Genomic DNA, 15,573 nt, shown 5'->3' on the forward strand with positions numbered 1-15,573 from the left:
AAAGTAAGGAGTCTGACAGTACCAAGCACTGTTGAGGATGTGGAGCAACTGGAACTCTCAGACACTGCTGGTGGTGATGTAAAGTGGTACAGCTACTGTGGAAAGGTGCTTGACAGTATCCATTAAAATGTCAAGATATGTATATTCTAAAATATATCTCAATAAAGCTGTTAAATATATGCATATCCTGTGGGCTGGTGCCGATTCCACTTGATGGTATATACTCAACAGAAATGTATGCATTTAGGTATCAGAGGCATGTTTAGGCACCAGAGTATTCACAGCAGCATTTTCCATAAAAGTCAAAAATTGAAACAAACTGAAAGTCCAACCACAGTAGAAGATCAATAACAACGGTGGCATATCCACACAATGGAACTTTTTTTTTACTAAAACGCTCCCAGTCCATTTATTGGCCACATGAGGTGGTCGTCAAGAGACAAGTTAGAAGATGATCACAGGAAGTAGTATAATAAATGCCCAGCAGTACGAGGGGCTCAACAGAAGTGAACAAGGCACAAGAGGTCTGTCTTCAGGAAACAGGCCAGTCCCCACATGGAGCAGGTGACTCCTGTAAGCCTGTGAGGCTCAGGGTTGTCGTGTCTGGCTCTGGCCTGCTGGAGCGCATGGTCCCTGGAGCCCACAGCCAGCTTGGTGGAGCTCAGCGTCCAGTTCGTACTTCTCAAAGAACTTGTCAGTGAAGGGGATGCAGGTGAGGAACTCACACCACTCACAGCGGACAGGATAGAAGTAGAAGAGGACCACCAGGCCAGCCAGGAGGCCCACGAAGACCACCTGAAAGATGATGATCTGGCAGCATTTCTGGTACAGATTGAACTTGCCAAAGCTGATGTAGGGCTAGAAGGCGAAGGAGAGGAAGAGGCCACTGATGAACCCCGAGGTGTGGGCAAAGTTGTCGATCCAGGGCAGCAGCCCAAAGGTGAAGAGGAAGAGCACCACAGCCAGCAGCTTGAAGAAGGCATGCCAGGGCCACTCCAGGATCTGCCAGCTCTGGAAGAGCTCCACGAAGAGTCAGGCCAGGATGCCAAACTGGGAGCCAGCCGGTATCACCACTTCTTGGGACAGCAGGAAGATGGCACTGGCCAGGTTGCCAGTGACACCACTCAGCAGCTAGATGATGGCTATGTGGTGTCACCCTGCCAGCTTCTCCAGGTCCTACAGGACTGTCATTTGGAAGCACATGGACACCAGGCAGTGCAGGATCCTGGTGTGCAGGAAGAGGGACAGCCACAGGCGGTAGAACTGGTCAGGCACCTCAGGGTTGAGGAAAGGCAGGAGCCCACACACATCATCCATGCAGTGCACCTGAGAACAGAGCGTGGCCTCCTCATGGAAATAGCCCATCATGAAGTCGCAGTACTCCCGAGAGGTGATCTCATACTTGCCCTTGGTGCCAACGCAGCAGGACCACCCTGTGATGACACCGTCCATGTGAAGAAGGTTGGTGTGGTTCCTGGCGCTGTTTTTGGTGCAGATGGGCCACTTGGTGATGTCTTCTGGCCATTCATGGGGGTCTTCCCAGGAGGGCTCATCACATACCCTGGGATCCTGGTGGCAGACAGAGCCAAACTGTCTCTTGTGGCTGGCAAGCTCTGGGGCGCTGGGATGGATGGGCCACGTCACCCACACTGCCAGCGTGGACAAGCACTCCTCCTCCGAGGTCTGCAGGCAGCCCGACCTGTCATTGTGCACGCAGCAGGCCAACTGCTTCTCACACTCGGGCCCGCACCCTGAGCGAATGAAGCTGTGCACCTGTGGATCCTGGCACACGCAGGGCGAAAACTTGGCGCCCAGGTGGATGAGGGCCTCTGAGCTGGGCCCAATCCAGAAATTATCCTGCTGCATGTACTTGATGTTCTCATAGACCCCATGGTTCCATAGCACCGAGTCCACCATTTCATGTTGCGAGAAGCCCACGGGCATGATGCCATAGATGCCCCCGGCTAGAACGGTGACAAGCAAGTGCATGAAGGTGAGCCAGTAGGTGAAGAAGGGCCTGTGGTTGTCCATGTCCTCAATCTGTTGCCTGACGGAACTGTCGATGTGCTTGTGGTAGGTGCGGCTGGTGAGCTGTCCCACCATGCTCAGCCCATACAGCTGCTTCTCCCGGGCGAAGAACTTGCACACTGGCACAGCGATGCGCTGGCCCCGCCGCGGCCCCGCGGTGCTCACCACCTCCTGTCGGAGCCGCACTTTGGGCTGAGAGGCTGTAGCGCCCTCCTGCTTCCGCTAGCCTCGCTCCAGAAGCAGCATAAGTGGCTGTGCTCAAGCTCACTGCGGTCCAGGGCCCTGCTTGTGAGGTCCTCCTGCTCCGGTGCCTTCTCCCAGTCCTTGAGTGCTGCCTCCGATGGGGACTCAAAAACTTCGTCCAGGTATGTGGACAGCTCTTCATGGAGGATACCTTCCTGGGCAAAGAAGGATATGTCCAGCTCATCAGGGAAATCAGTCGTGTCCTCTGCCAGAAAGCTGGCTGGAGTGAAGTTTCAACGCTGTGCCCGGCACAAGGTGCCGTCCCTAATGCCTTTCATCAGTGCTACGGCTGTCCAGAAGCTCATCTTGACCACTGACTCTCGCTTCCCACAATGGAAGTTTACGTAACAATGAAAAAGAATGCGCAACATACAACAAAACGGATAAATATCAAAAACATCATGCTGAATGAAAAGGACCGGACAGTGAAAAATATACACTGTATTATTCCATTGATAAAAAATTCAAGAACAGGTGAAAACAAACTTCCCTGTGCAGTGATACACATAAGGTGATAACACCATAAAGAACAGCCAGAGAATGATTTTCAAAAAAGGTCAGGAGGGTGGGTACCTCTGGGGGAGCAGAAGGGGGATACGATTTGAGATGAGCCCATGTGGCAGGGTGGGGGGATCTTCTAAGGGGATAGCAATGTTCTGTTTCTCAACCAGAGTGGTTATGAGGGTGTTTACTTTTCATTATTCTCTATGCTGCACCTCTGTGTTAAACTCACACGTATATTTTATAATTTTAAGTAAAAGAGGAGAAAAAAGATGCATCTGTGCCACTGCCTGCAATGCTGATTCCTTATGTTTGGGCTGGGGCCTGGGATGAGCGTTCTGAATATGCCCACACCACCCCCACGTGATTTCAGTTCACAAGGTTCTGGGGCCACACTGGGGTCTAAGACATCTGCTGAGCACACATGGGGTGAGGAATCCAGAAGCCAGCCTCAAATGGGTGGGTCCCACCTCTCTACCCATTGCTGGTTTTGAGTGGTGTGTGGTACCTGAGGTGGGGACCCAGCAAGCCCCCAGCAGAGCAGCCGGCCCACAGGCCACCCTCAGTTGATGCCAGTCCTCTAGAGAATTGTCCTGTGGGATATTCGTTTTAATAGGAGCATGCTGGGCTTACAGAGGGACTCCAGACAGAAGGGTGGGAGTTCGTCACCAGTCACTGGAATCCCACAGCTGAGGCTGGCAGCCTGGAGAACCCACCCTGAAGGTTGGGCCCTTTAACAAAAGGGTGGGGAGGAAACAACTGAGGGGCTGTCATCAGGGAGGCAGCTGGCATCTGCTGGGGCATCTGCTGAGGCCCGCCCTGTCTCCCCAGAGCTTGAGGGGCACGCCAGCAGGCAGGCAGGAGAAAAGGGGAGCTTCAGGCCCATGCTCTGTGTTAGAAGTCACAGAAGATGGCAGCTGCGTGGAGGCTGTGCCCTCTTATCAGCCAGGACAGGCTTGGGCAGGTGAGTCTTGACCCCACCCCATCACCACCTAAGGTGGTGATTTGTTAATCACCTGCTAAGTGCAGGCAGCCATGGCCAGTGCTGGAAATGGGAGAACCCACCCTGTGGGGCTCAGGACTGCTGTGTTATAAAAGGCAGTGAGTGGATCGCGGGTGTGGTGAGAGGGTGTAGCAGGGAGCAGCTCCAGGAGGCTGGGGGCAAGGTCTGGAGATCCGTGGGAATTGGCCACACCAGGAACCCCAGGCAGATAGAAGAGTCTGGGCAGGGCATGGGGTGGGCTGACAGTGAGCACAGGCTGAGCCTTCCACGTGGCAGGCGTGGCTCTCAAAGCTTTCCTGCAATCACTCCGTCCATTCTCAGGATGGCACTGGGATGCGGGCACTGTGAGTCCCATTCTACAGATGGAGAACTGGGCCGCAGAGAGGTTAAGAAACCTGCACAAGGTTACACAGCTCATCAGCAACTGAGGCTGGATTGGAACCCACTTCATTACGCAGCCTCGCATTCGGCTTGTTTTTCCCCAAGAATGGAAAGACCAGTGAGCAAGGAAGGCAGGGAGAGGCGAGGGTGAGAGGCCTGGTGCTGGGCCACGCTGGGCCGGAGGGCCATGGGAAGCCTTTGAACTTGATCCTTACAGCAGTGGGGAGCCACTGACCGTAGAGAGGAAGTAATGATATCAGATACGTATTTTACAGGTGCTCTCCTGCCATGTACAGCCTGACCGTGAGGCAACACCGGCCAGTCAACAAACATGGCCTCACTGGTGCAACATTTGCCAAGAATCTTGTGGGCACCATCTTCTCTTCAGGCCGTAGATTCCATTTTGACCCCACTGTTAGCAAGGACATCTCAAATACCAACGTACGAATTTTACCGACTTTGATGACTGTAAGGAAGCCCTGTCCTGCACAAACCCCATCAACCACTTAAACTGTTGATTCATCCTCTAAAAAGCACAGTTAGGCTACTTCCAAGTTTTTCCACTTTCAGTCTTGCTTTGTTGAGATAGGTTTCATGAAGTCTTTCCTAATTAAAGTTTGTAATGAGGATTTGATTCGCCAATCCATTTCTTTGCTCGTAGCTCCTATACCAGTTGTAGACAACTTCTACCACTGTGGAGTTCCTTTTTTGCCCATTATTTCCTTCAGCTCCAATTCTCTCCCATCAGATTTTGGCAGAATTTAATGTTGGCATGGAGATTAGATTCGTCTGTCAATTTTTAGATCAATAACTATTTTTACTGTGCACAGTTTTAGTTGATGCCAGTTTTATTTTGTGTTGATTATTTTTACTAGTGATGTTCATGATGAATTGGCTAAGAGACAAATGGTACATGTTTCTTTCTTAGGAAACTGATGAGAAATCGAAAAATGTTTTTGAGTCAGAAAAAGAAAAGAAAACAGACAACCAAGAGAAAAAGATCCAGCAAAAGACAGAGGCTGATAGAGAGGCAGAGACAGGAAGACACAGAGACAAAGCAGAGAGAGACACACGCAGTGATGGTTTGGCTCCTGGCCACTCAGTGGAGTCAAATGACAGTGTCCATCCTAGTGTGCCCATTGCCCTGCTTCCTCTACAATCAAAAGCTGGACATTCCCACCTCCAGGCAGTTGCCTCAACCTGGAAGGTCCTTTCCTTCTGGACTCAGCTCAAGGTTGCTCATTCAATTGCTCAGGACAGCTTTATCAAAATAAGATAAAAGGTCACCCAGATGATGTCCCAGCAGACATGACCTCTGGGAAGATACTGACCAACGGACAACACCCCAGGCCCAAGTAAAACCAACTCATCCCTTGGCCTAAGTCAAGTTGCTCACATGTACCCTAGGTGCATGTGCGGCTGGGGGTCCCACTAGTGAAGTATCTAGCAGGGCACTGGCACACAGTGGATGCTTAAATAGTGCCCCTCTGCCCTGATGTCATCATGGTCCCTACCTCAATGGGCTGGCTAAGGATGATGCAAACCCTCTCAGCTCTGGCTTCACTTGCAACAGAACAGTGGCCTCATCCTTGCCCAGGGCCTGTGGGGTGAAGAGGATGTGAGCTTAAGGTCTCCCTGGTTCAGCCTTCAAGCTGGTGAGGGGTCCTCCTTTGCAGGACAGACCTAGACTCTGAGATTGAGCAGAGGCAGATTCTCATTGCCCTTCTCTTCCTGCCATCTCCACGGTGTGGAGCTCCACGTTAAGAAAGCCTCTGAGGCTGAGCCTTCGGGAAGGACTGTGGTGATCGATGAGCACTGTCATCGACAAGGGCCAGGGGAGCTTGTCTTGTGTTTCCTGCATCTTTAGTTGCTGCACTGCAAAGACCAAGAGCACAGAGACCTGGGTCTGAGCCTTAGCTACACCATCTCCAGCTACTGACCGTGGGCAAGTCATGTCACCTCTCTGAGCCTCAGTTCTTCATCTGGGAAATCGGGATAATACCATGATTTATCTCGTAGGCTTGTCATGAGGACTAAGAGAAGTGACACATATGTGGGTGCTAATAAGAATTTATGACGGGGCAGGCACCATGGCTCACGCCTGTAATCCTAGCATGTTGGGAGGCCAAGGTGGGAGGATCGCTTGAGGTCAGGAGTTCAAGACCAGCCTGGCCAACATGGTGAAACACCGTCTCTACTAAAAATACAAAAATTAGCCAGGCGTAGTGGCAGGCACCTATAATTCCAGCTACTCAGGAAGCTGAAACAGGAGAATCACTTGAGCCCGGGAGGCAGAGGTTGCAGTGAGCTGAGATCGTGCCACTGCATTCCAGCCTGGGCAACAGAGCAAGACTCCGTCTCAGAAAAAAAAAAAGAAGAAGAAGAAGAAAAAAAAAGAATTTATGAAGGAATGGGTTTTTCCTCCCTTATTTGTCAGGTGAGTCAACAGTGAGGTAGAAGAGCTGTGGTCTGAGCTGGATTATTTTCACATGTAGTGACCCATGCCAGCTGTTTTCTCTCTCTCTGGCCCTCAATTTCCTCTCCAATAAAGTGAACCTAACAGTTTCTTGTAAAAAGCTAAATACACACTTAGCATGCAACCCAGCAATCCCACTGCTAGGTATTTAGCCAAGAGAAAGGAAACACATATTCACACGACACTTGCATATCTGTGTTTAGGGCAGCTTTATCCACAGCATCCCAAAATAGAACCCACACAAATGCCCACGAACAAGTGGATGGATGAACACTCTGAGGTACACCCACTCCCTGGAAGAACAAGGCACTGACATGTGCAACCACATGGGTGGGTCTCCAAACAGGCTGAGCCAAAGAGGCCGGAGACAAAAGATATCCATGCTGTGATTCAGTTTATACGAAACTCTTAAACACAAATCAAATACATACCAACAGGAAGATCAGTGGTAGCCTAGGTCTGGTGGGAATGTTCTAATTGTACCTTGATTGGGTTGGTGGCTACACAAATGTATACATTTGCCAAAAAGTACTAAACTGTACACTAAAAATGAGTGTGTTTTATTGTATATACATTAGACTTCAACAAAGTTAATTTTTTTTAAATGTCCCTGAGACAACCTTCTTGCAAACTTTTCAGGGCTCGTATGTGATCGGATGGGAGGATGGGCATGTAGGAACTTTGTCAGGCGGGAAAGCATTTCACAGGTGGGAGGCATTGTGGTAACTTCTATGGTTGGTACTGAAAACAGCAACTACAGCCCAACAACGCAGGTTCTACTGAGAGTCTCCCACCAAGGTGAGAATGCCACAGCCCTGGAGTCAGGCCCAATCAGGCTGGCGTTCAGTCTCCCACCTTCACAACCCGCTCTGCCACCTGCCTGGGGCAAAGTGGCCTTCCTCCCCGAGCCTCTGTTTCTGAAACATTCCCCTCAGCTTGGCTCTGGGCTGAACACAAGGTATGCCACCAACCCTTATCAAATGTTGATTTCTCCAGTATCGCATTGACTGTGAGACCAGGGCAGAGAGGAGCAGCCTCCCCAGGGCTCACAGCTCTGCAGCAGCAGAAGCAGACAGAACCTCACATCCTTCCATGCCATTCCTGGACTGGCCTCTGGGCTGTACCCGATGCCACACGGGGTGGGGTGGTGGGGTGAGGCTGTCCATCACACGGGTAACAGGTTCCCTCTGTGGCTCTCGTGACAGTGTCTGGCAGCCTCTCCTTTCAGCATAGAGGCTGATGGCTAAGTCACTGCATGCCAGGGTACTCAGAGAACTACTGTGTCCAACACAGGACTTCATGTTGGTCCGTATGGGGCAGGGGCTGGGTCTGGTCACCTCCACACTCCAGCACCTAGAGCAGGTGCTAAGCCAACACTCATTTACAAGTGGTCCATGGAGACCACATTGTGCCAAGTCCTGGTGGCCCCAGAAGGTTCTCCTCCCTCTCCCTCTGCTAAGACCCCGTGGCCTCTCCTGCCTTCCCTGAGTGGTTTCTCTCAGCCTCAGGTGGGAAAGGGACCACACATCTTTAAATTGCCTCCTGGTGTTGGATAAGCACCTTTGCTTCCCCATAATGGTTCGTTTATGTGTCAACTTGGCCAGGCTGGGCTGGACGTGATGGTGCACACCTGTAATCCCAGCACTTTAGGAAGCCAAGGCCGGAGGATCACCTGAACTCAGGAGTTCCAGACCAGCCCTGGGCAACATAGTGAGACCTTGTCTCTACAAAAACTACAAAAAAAATTAGCCGAGTGTGGTGGCCTATGCCTGTAATTCCAACTTGAGAGACTGAGGCAGGAGGATCACTTGAGCCTGGGACTTTGAGGCTGCAGTGAGCTGAGATTGCACCGCTGTACTCCATGCACTCCAGCCTGGGCCACAGAATGAGATCCTTTCTCAAAAACAAACAAACAAACAAACAAGAAACCCCAAAACCCAAAACTTGCCCAGGCTTTAGTGCCCAGTTGTTTGGTCAAACAGTCTGGTTGTGGCTGTGAAGGTATTTTTTAGATGTGATTACATTTAAATCAACAGACTTTTGAGTAAAGCATTTTACCCTCCACAATGTGGGTGGGCCTGACGCAACCAGTAGTGAAATTAAGAGCAAAGACTGAGATTCTCTAAAGAAGAAGGAATTGTTTTCAAGGCTGCAACGTAGAGACCCTGCCTGAGCCTGCCTGGGCTGCCCTGCAGATTACTGACTGCCAGCTCCACAACTGCATGAGCCAATTCCTTTAAATCAACCGCTCTCTCTCTCTCTTTCTCTCTCTCTCTCTCTCTGGATAGACATGATAGATGGATGGATAGATAGATGATAGATAGATGGATGGGCGGATGGGTGGATAGATAGATGTTCAGATGAGTGGATGGATCTATTGGTTCTCTTTCTCTGGAGAACTCTAACTAATACACTCTTGGAGCCCCACCCTCCTCATCCAAATGAACTGAGGCTCCCACAGTGGACATCAGCTGTTTCTGCCCATCCAGCATTCAGACCTCCTTTTGGTAACAGCACCCTGATTTTGCTCTGAGGAGACCCCTCCCCCATCCCCTGTCCGTGTGATTTCCTGGCTTATGGATAAGTTGGGTAAGAGCAGCAGGTAAGACTGACTGTAGAGGGGGGTCTCCCTCCCACACTCCCGTCCATGTGGTTCACAGGGCTGACATTGCTTCCAAGATAGGCATAAGCCAGGTTTATCCAATCGGAACAGTCCTTTCTCCAGGCCACAGTGACTGGCTGAGAGGCCAGCACGTGACCTCACACTGTCCAATGGGAGACAGCCCCAGGACTTTTGCTGGAGCCAGATGCATGTTCTTTGTCCACTGGAAGGTAGAAAAGCCAACAGCCCAGAGGAAGAGAGAAGTGAAGGATGGGAAGACCAAGCTCTGATGTTGTCCCTTGAGCCCGTGGATACAGCCCTTCCTGAAGCCGATATGAGCATTGAAGGTCTCTTTCTCACTTGGGCGAGTTGGGGTTGGGTTTCTACCACTTAAAACCTAACACTGCCTGCCTGCTACTGCCTTCTTGGAAAGGCGTGAGAAGGAACAGGTGGTCGTGGCTCAGCTGATAGAGTTTGGCCTGGCCTCTGTTTTGGATGCTGGTGTTTGCAAGCTTGGAAGCAAAGCGGAGGAGTGGGGCAACAGAGGAAAGACTGTGAGACAGGGGAGAAGTAATGGGAAAAGGAATTCAGCCGCAGTGCTGCCAGGGAGACAGGCTAGGGGAGACAAGAGAGATAGCGGTCAGGGAGCGTGATGCGTTGCTCCTCGTATCTCAGGAACTCCTCAGGAAAGCCACAGTTATACTCCCGCTGCAGGGTATGAGAGTCTCACAGCTCCACTTCCACACAAATGTTCAAACACTTGGAATTGTCAACGTTTCTAATGTCAGCCCTCCTGGCAGGTATCCCACTGTGGTTTTAATTTCCATTTTCCTCACGTGAGAAGCTATTGAGCACCTTTTCATGCATTTACTGGCTGCTTCGATCACTGCTCAAGTCACTAGCCCAATTTTCTATTGAGTTGTCTGTCTTCTTCTATAAGTGTTAAATACAGCTGCAAGGTAGGCACAGGGTGAGACCAGAGGCCACCCACAAGATTTAGGCACATCTGGATGGATCTAAAGGGGGTCTTTGCACAAATCACCAAGTCCTTCTAGCTTGGATGTTTTAGGAATCTGTGACCCTCACTCTTAGATTACAGGAAGGATTAAAGCAGGAGGTCTGGAGAAGAGAGGAAGTGAGGGCCAACAGATATCTGCTTCGTGTCCAGAGCCACTTCACCTCACTGTGCCGCAGCCACCCTTGTCTTCCCTGAACATGTCAAGCTTGTTTGCGCCTCAGGACCTTTGTATTTGTGCATGCAGTTCCTTGCAGGGCTGGTTCCTTCTCATCATTCAGAAAGTCTTCCCCAAGCATCTCAGCTGAGAAGGAGTCTCCCTCCCTCTCTATCCCCTGATTCTGCTTCATTTATTTTCACTCCATGACCTAATTAGCGTGTACATCTATTTGTTGACATGTGCTTGACTGACTTGCCCATTAGAATTGAAGATCCATCAGGGCAAGGTCCTAGTCTCTGTTGTGTTCACCACTGTGTCCTGAGGGCCTAAGGCAGTGCCTGGCACATAGTAGCTGCCCAGTAAATATTTGTTGAGTGAATGAGTGAACAAGTCTTAACAACAACCCTGTTAGGTAGACGCTGACTATGTATTCATTTCCCAGATGAAGACACTGAGACTCAGAGCAAGTGACTGAGCAGGAGTGGAACCCAGGTCTTCCTGACTCCATAGGTTGCCCTCGCTCCACTGCCCCTCTCCAGCTTTCTTTCGGCTCTGGGGGTGGCAGTTCCATGAATTCTTACCCTGTCTTATAACCGTTTCCTGGCTCGTGGATGAGCTGGGTAAGAGCAGCAGAAGAAACTGACTGCAGTGGCGGTGGGGGGGGATTTGGGGGGCTGGGAGCCCTGTGATGAGGCCAGTGCATGAACCAGATGCAGGGCAAATTTACAAACCTAGGCCCACCTCAGTGGTGAAACCATCACGAGAGATGTCTCAAGAAGTGTCCTGAAAGCCTCCTAGTCCAACCCCCAGCCAGAACAGGAACCCTTTTGACAGCAACCTTGATCAGGGCCCACCACCTCCCAGGGCAGTCCAGTCCAGTCTTGCCCAGCTCCAAGGGGAGCACAAGTTACTGGCGCCTTCTTTGACCAGAGCTCAGCTGGGAGGCCAGGAGGCTGGGAGGCTAGGAGGCTGGGAGGCCAGGAGGGAAAGCCCAGCACCTCCTAACTGGGAATTCTGAGCACTGCTGGATGTGTGGCAAGAAATTAGGTTAAAGGAAGAATAATCAGCTCATTAACCCCCTTGCCAGACTCCACATGCTCACAGAGGCCTGCTTCTAAGCTACGCTGCTGACTGTCACTGCCTGCCGGGATCCGGGTGGAGTGGTACAAGTGAGATATTTTATTTATGTGTCACGCATATTTATTAGGAAGAGGTAAATAAATTAGCTGCCTGCCATCTGCAACCACCAGTGTACGCCAAGTTCCTTCCCTCCTCCTCCACCTTGAGAGGGGCCACACCAGCAAAGCCCAAAACTTGTGAAAAGGAGGGGCTCCTTTCTAGTCAGATTTCCTCCATAGTTTCAGGGCAGTCCTAGAATTAGAATTTTTCCAAGAGGAAATGGATGCCAGTGCTATCCTAGGCCACTTGCCAATATCTGATCTTCCCAGCAACCCTGAAAGGTGGGTTGCCATCCACATTTTATAGACAAAGACACTCTGGTTCAGAGAGGTCAGGTCACTTGCCCAGGGTCACACAGCAGGTGAGGGGAGTAGCTCAGCTCAAGTCACGGAGGCCCAGGGACTTCTGTGACAAGCCAGAGAGAAAAGCTGGACCAGGAGGTGACTGCATTCTTGCTCTGGCACTAGTTTCTGTGGGGTCCAGGCTGGTCCCATAACTCTCTTGGCCCTTCTGTGTTGAAAGGGAAAATAAAACACAACAGAACAGAAGCCACGTGGGGCTGTGTGGAGAATCAAGTCACCATTCATCCAAATCCTGAGTGTCCTTCAAGCCCACTGTGGAGGCTCCTGACTCTGCGAAGGGACCACATGACCCCATTGCTGCCCCCAGGCTTGCTGCATGACTCTGTGTGTATCAGTGGACCTCTTGAAGCCTCAGTTTCCTCCTCTGTAACATGGAAAAACAACTTTCGGGGAAGAGGTGCTGGCTACAAGGAAGAGGATTTCGCTGTGTGGAAATCCTTGTAAAACACATGTCCAGTGGGAGGTGGGCAGCAGGCTGGGACCACGGACTATGGGCAGAGGAGGGGCTCCAGAATGCCCAATGGTGCTGCAGAGCCCAGAGAGGGGCCATGACTTGCCCAGGCTCACACAGCAATTAGAGCTGTTGGGAGCCCTAGAACACCTGCCTCTCAGACTGCAGAGGAGGATCCCAGATCAGTGAGCCTAGATCTGAATCTCTTATGAAGCACCCATCCATCTCCTCTGGAGTCACTCCTGCCCGCAGCCCATAGTGAGGCAGCCCACTCCTGCCTCACTGCCTCACTGCCTCTGCCTCACTGCCTCACTGCCTCTGCCTCCCTACAGGGTCTTTTCATTAAATTAAGTGCAGAATCCAATGCAATTGCTGTTGATTTTCCCCAAGAGGCCACCTGCCACCTCTTTCCAGGATGCCTGTGGGGCCAGGACTGAGGCAAGGCACTCACACACCCCCAAACAAATATTATGGAGTTGTGTTGTTGTTGTTGTTGTTGTTGTTGTTGTTATTGTTTGAGACAGAGTCTCGCTCTATTGCCGAGGCTGGAGTGCAGTGGCACGATCTCAGCTCACTGCAACCTCCGCCTCCTGGGTTCAAACGATTCTCCTGTCTCCCGAGTAGCTGGGACTACAGGCGCCTGCCACCATGCCCAGCTAATTTTTGTATTTTTAGTAGAGACAGGTTTCACCATACTGACCAGGCTGGTCTAAAACTCCTGATCTCGTGATCCACCTGCCTCGGCTTCCCAAAGTGCTGGGATTACAGGCATGAGCCACCACGCCCGGCCATATTATGGAGATTTCAACAAAAAATATTATTTTTAAAGGTGTGTGATTTAATATCTTTGAACCTGATGTGAGTGAGCCCCCATGGGGCCCACACAGCCTCCCTATAGCTCTGGGAGGTAGAATTGGCCCATTTCACACATAAAGGACAGTTCAGAGCAGACACAGGCCAATTGGGCCCCCACTTCTGGGACCGAGGCAGCTGGAGGGGAAAGGGACTGCAGCTGTGCAGAGCCACCTTGTCCTAGGGTGACTATCAGAGGAAACAGGCATGAGCTGCAAGGAGGAGGCAGGCTAGGCTTGAAGGAGACCAGAGAGAGCAAACCTCAGCCCCCCAGCTTCCTGCAGGAGGCAGATACACAGCTAGCTCAACCAAGCACCCACTGCATACCAGGCACTGTCACACTGGCTCATTTAATTCTCACCACCTCTCCAGCAGAAAGGTACCATTTTTATTCCATTTTACAGATGAGGAAATGGAGGGTCCCTTCAGCCTAAAGACGACAGAGTCGGGGGGACAACAGATATAAGGTCTCAGGAATGAGGAATCAGAACCCACATCAGCTCCCCCCCCACTTCCCCACCCCCATATGCCCCCACCCCCATACGCCCCCACCCCCATATGCCCCCACCCCCCGCTTAAAGCACTACAAAGGTTTCCCATGATGCTCAGAAGAAACCCATATTTCTTGCGTCGGCCTGGCACCCCTGCTGAGCCCTCTGCCCTCACCCCATTTCACTCTTCCGCTTTCTCACGGTATGGCAACCACACTGGCCTCCGTTCTTCAAACACACCAGGCGCACTCTTGCCCCAGGGCCTTTGCTCCTGTGGTCCCCTCCACCTGAACCACTCTTCTTCCAGGTCTTCCCTTGGCTGGGCCCCACACAAATGTCACCTCCTCTAGAAGGCCCTCCCTGACTACCCCATCAGCTTCTACCATTCATCCCCTTGCCCTGTCCTCCAAACAGCACTTCTTCCCCCAGTGAACTCTTATTTGTCCCATTTCTGGTCCATCTTCTCTGCTCCACAAGGACAAAGACTCAGTCTTATTCACTACTGTACCCCAGCACTTAGAGACTGGCACGTGTGAGTTAAACAGTTGTAGAATGAATGAAAGAAGAAACAAGGAATCCACCTGCAGGGCTGGGTGCCAGGGCCAGGAGGCAGGCAGGAGAGGCAGCAAATGCTTGGGTTCAGGCAATGGTGACAACAGCCCTGCCCTCCCCCTGAATACCAGTTCCCTGAATCAAAGGTCCTGGGGTTAGGGGCACTTCCCAGAGGAAGCGGGAGGCCTCATGGAATATGGAGAGGGATAAATGGCCTAGAACATGAGGAATAGCCATACTCCAGGAGATTATGTGTCCCTTAAAAATGACAAGTGTAAGAAATAACATCTGCGGGGGGAAAGCCTACATGAATTGCATGATAGGCTGATGGCAGCCCCAGGAAAGGTGAGTCTTACTGCAACCTTATTTAAAAAGCCCAGTGCTCGCTGGGCGCAGTGGCTCATGCCTGTAATCCCAGCACTTTGGGAGGCCGAGGCGGGCGGATCACAAGCTCAGGAGATCGAGACCATCCTGGCTAACACAGTGAAACCCCGTCTCTACTAAAAATACAAAAAAATTAGCTGGGCGTGGTGGCGGGCGCCTGTAGTCCCAGCTACTCAGGAGGCTGAGGCAGGAGAATGGCGTAAACCCGGGAGGTGGAGCTTGCAGTGAGCCGAGATTGCGCCACTGCACTCCAGCCTGGGCGACAGAGGAGACTCCGTCTCAAGAAAAAGAAAAACAAAAAGCCCAGTGCTGAGACAACCTTGATGTCCAACCATGGGGGAGCAAGTAAATAAACCATGCCTGGAATGACCACTCCGGGACACATGCTGCAACTCAGGGGCTTTTAATAATCCAGGGAAATACTGATCCTGTAAAGGCAGGTGAAGAAAAAACAAAACATAAAATAATGTGTGTGGTATGACAGCAACAAAAAATAAATGATAGTTAAAAGACTGAAAGGAAATATACCAGAGTGGCCCTGGGGAGGGGGCAGGTGGAGGATGATTTTCATTTTCTTCTTGGTCTTTATTTTCAAAATAGTCTATATTTAACAACAATTACATGCTTAATCTGAGAAAAAGTCATTTCATTTTAAGAGGATTTATTTTCTTAAAGATTGCCAGAAGCCAGAGAAATGTGTCCATATCAGTTCTGTATGGAGAAGGGGGTCCATTGCACGGCAATTGTCTTTGTTTATTGATGTTGCTGTGCTTAATTATTAAAACTAGTTTAAATGTCCAACAAACATCTTATGTGGTTTTATAAAATTAGAAATGTAGAAAAAGGAGGAACCATGAAACTGGCCAACAGGAGGGTCGAGAGTCCAATCCTAG

At 50.9% G+C, this 15,573-nt stretch overlaps 1 pseudogene across 1 annotated transcript in view; it reads right to left on the reverse strand.

The window, feature by feature from the left end:
• Nucleotides 1–231: 231 nt before the first annotated feature.
• The window catches only part of LOC117078157, a 31,804-nt pseudogene continuing 16,462 nt past the window's right edge, over nt 232–15,573 (reverse strand). The window contains exons 3-5 of the transcript XR_004434936.1: nt 7,757–7,883; nt 5,721–5,756; nt 232–2,594 (exon numbers count right to left, since the gene is read on the reverse strand). The product of XR_004434936.1 is annotated as an inactive rhomboid protein 1-like (transcript). The remainder of the gene's footprint in view (nt 2,595–5,720; nt 5,757–7,756; nt 7,884–15,573) is intronic.

Source organism: Trachypithecus francoisi, unplaced genomic scaffold (genome assembly GCF_009764315.1).
Source record: "Trachypithecus francoisi isolate TF-2019V2 unplaced genomic scaffold, Tfra_2.0 Lachesis_group0, whole genome shotgun sequence".
Classification (NCBI taxonomy): Eukaryota; Metazoa; Chordata; class Mammalia; order Primates; family Cercopithecidae; genus Trachypithecus; species Trachypithecus francoisi.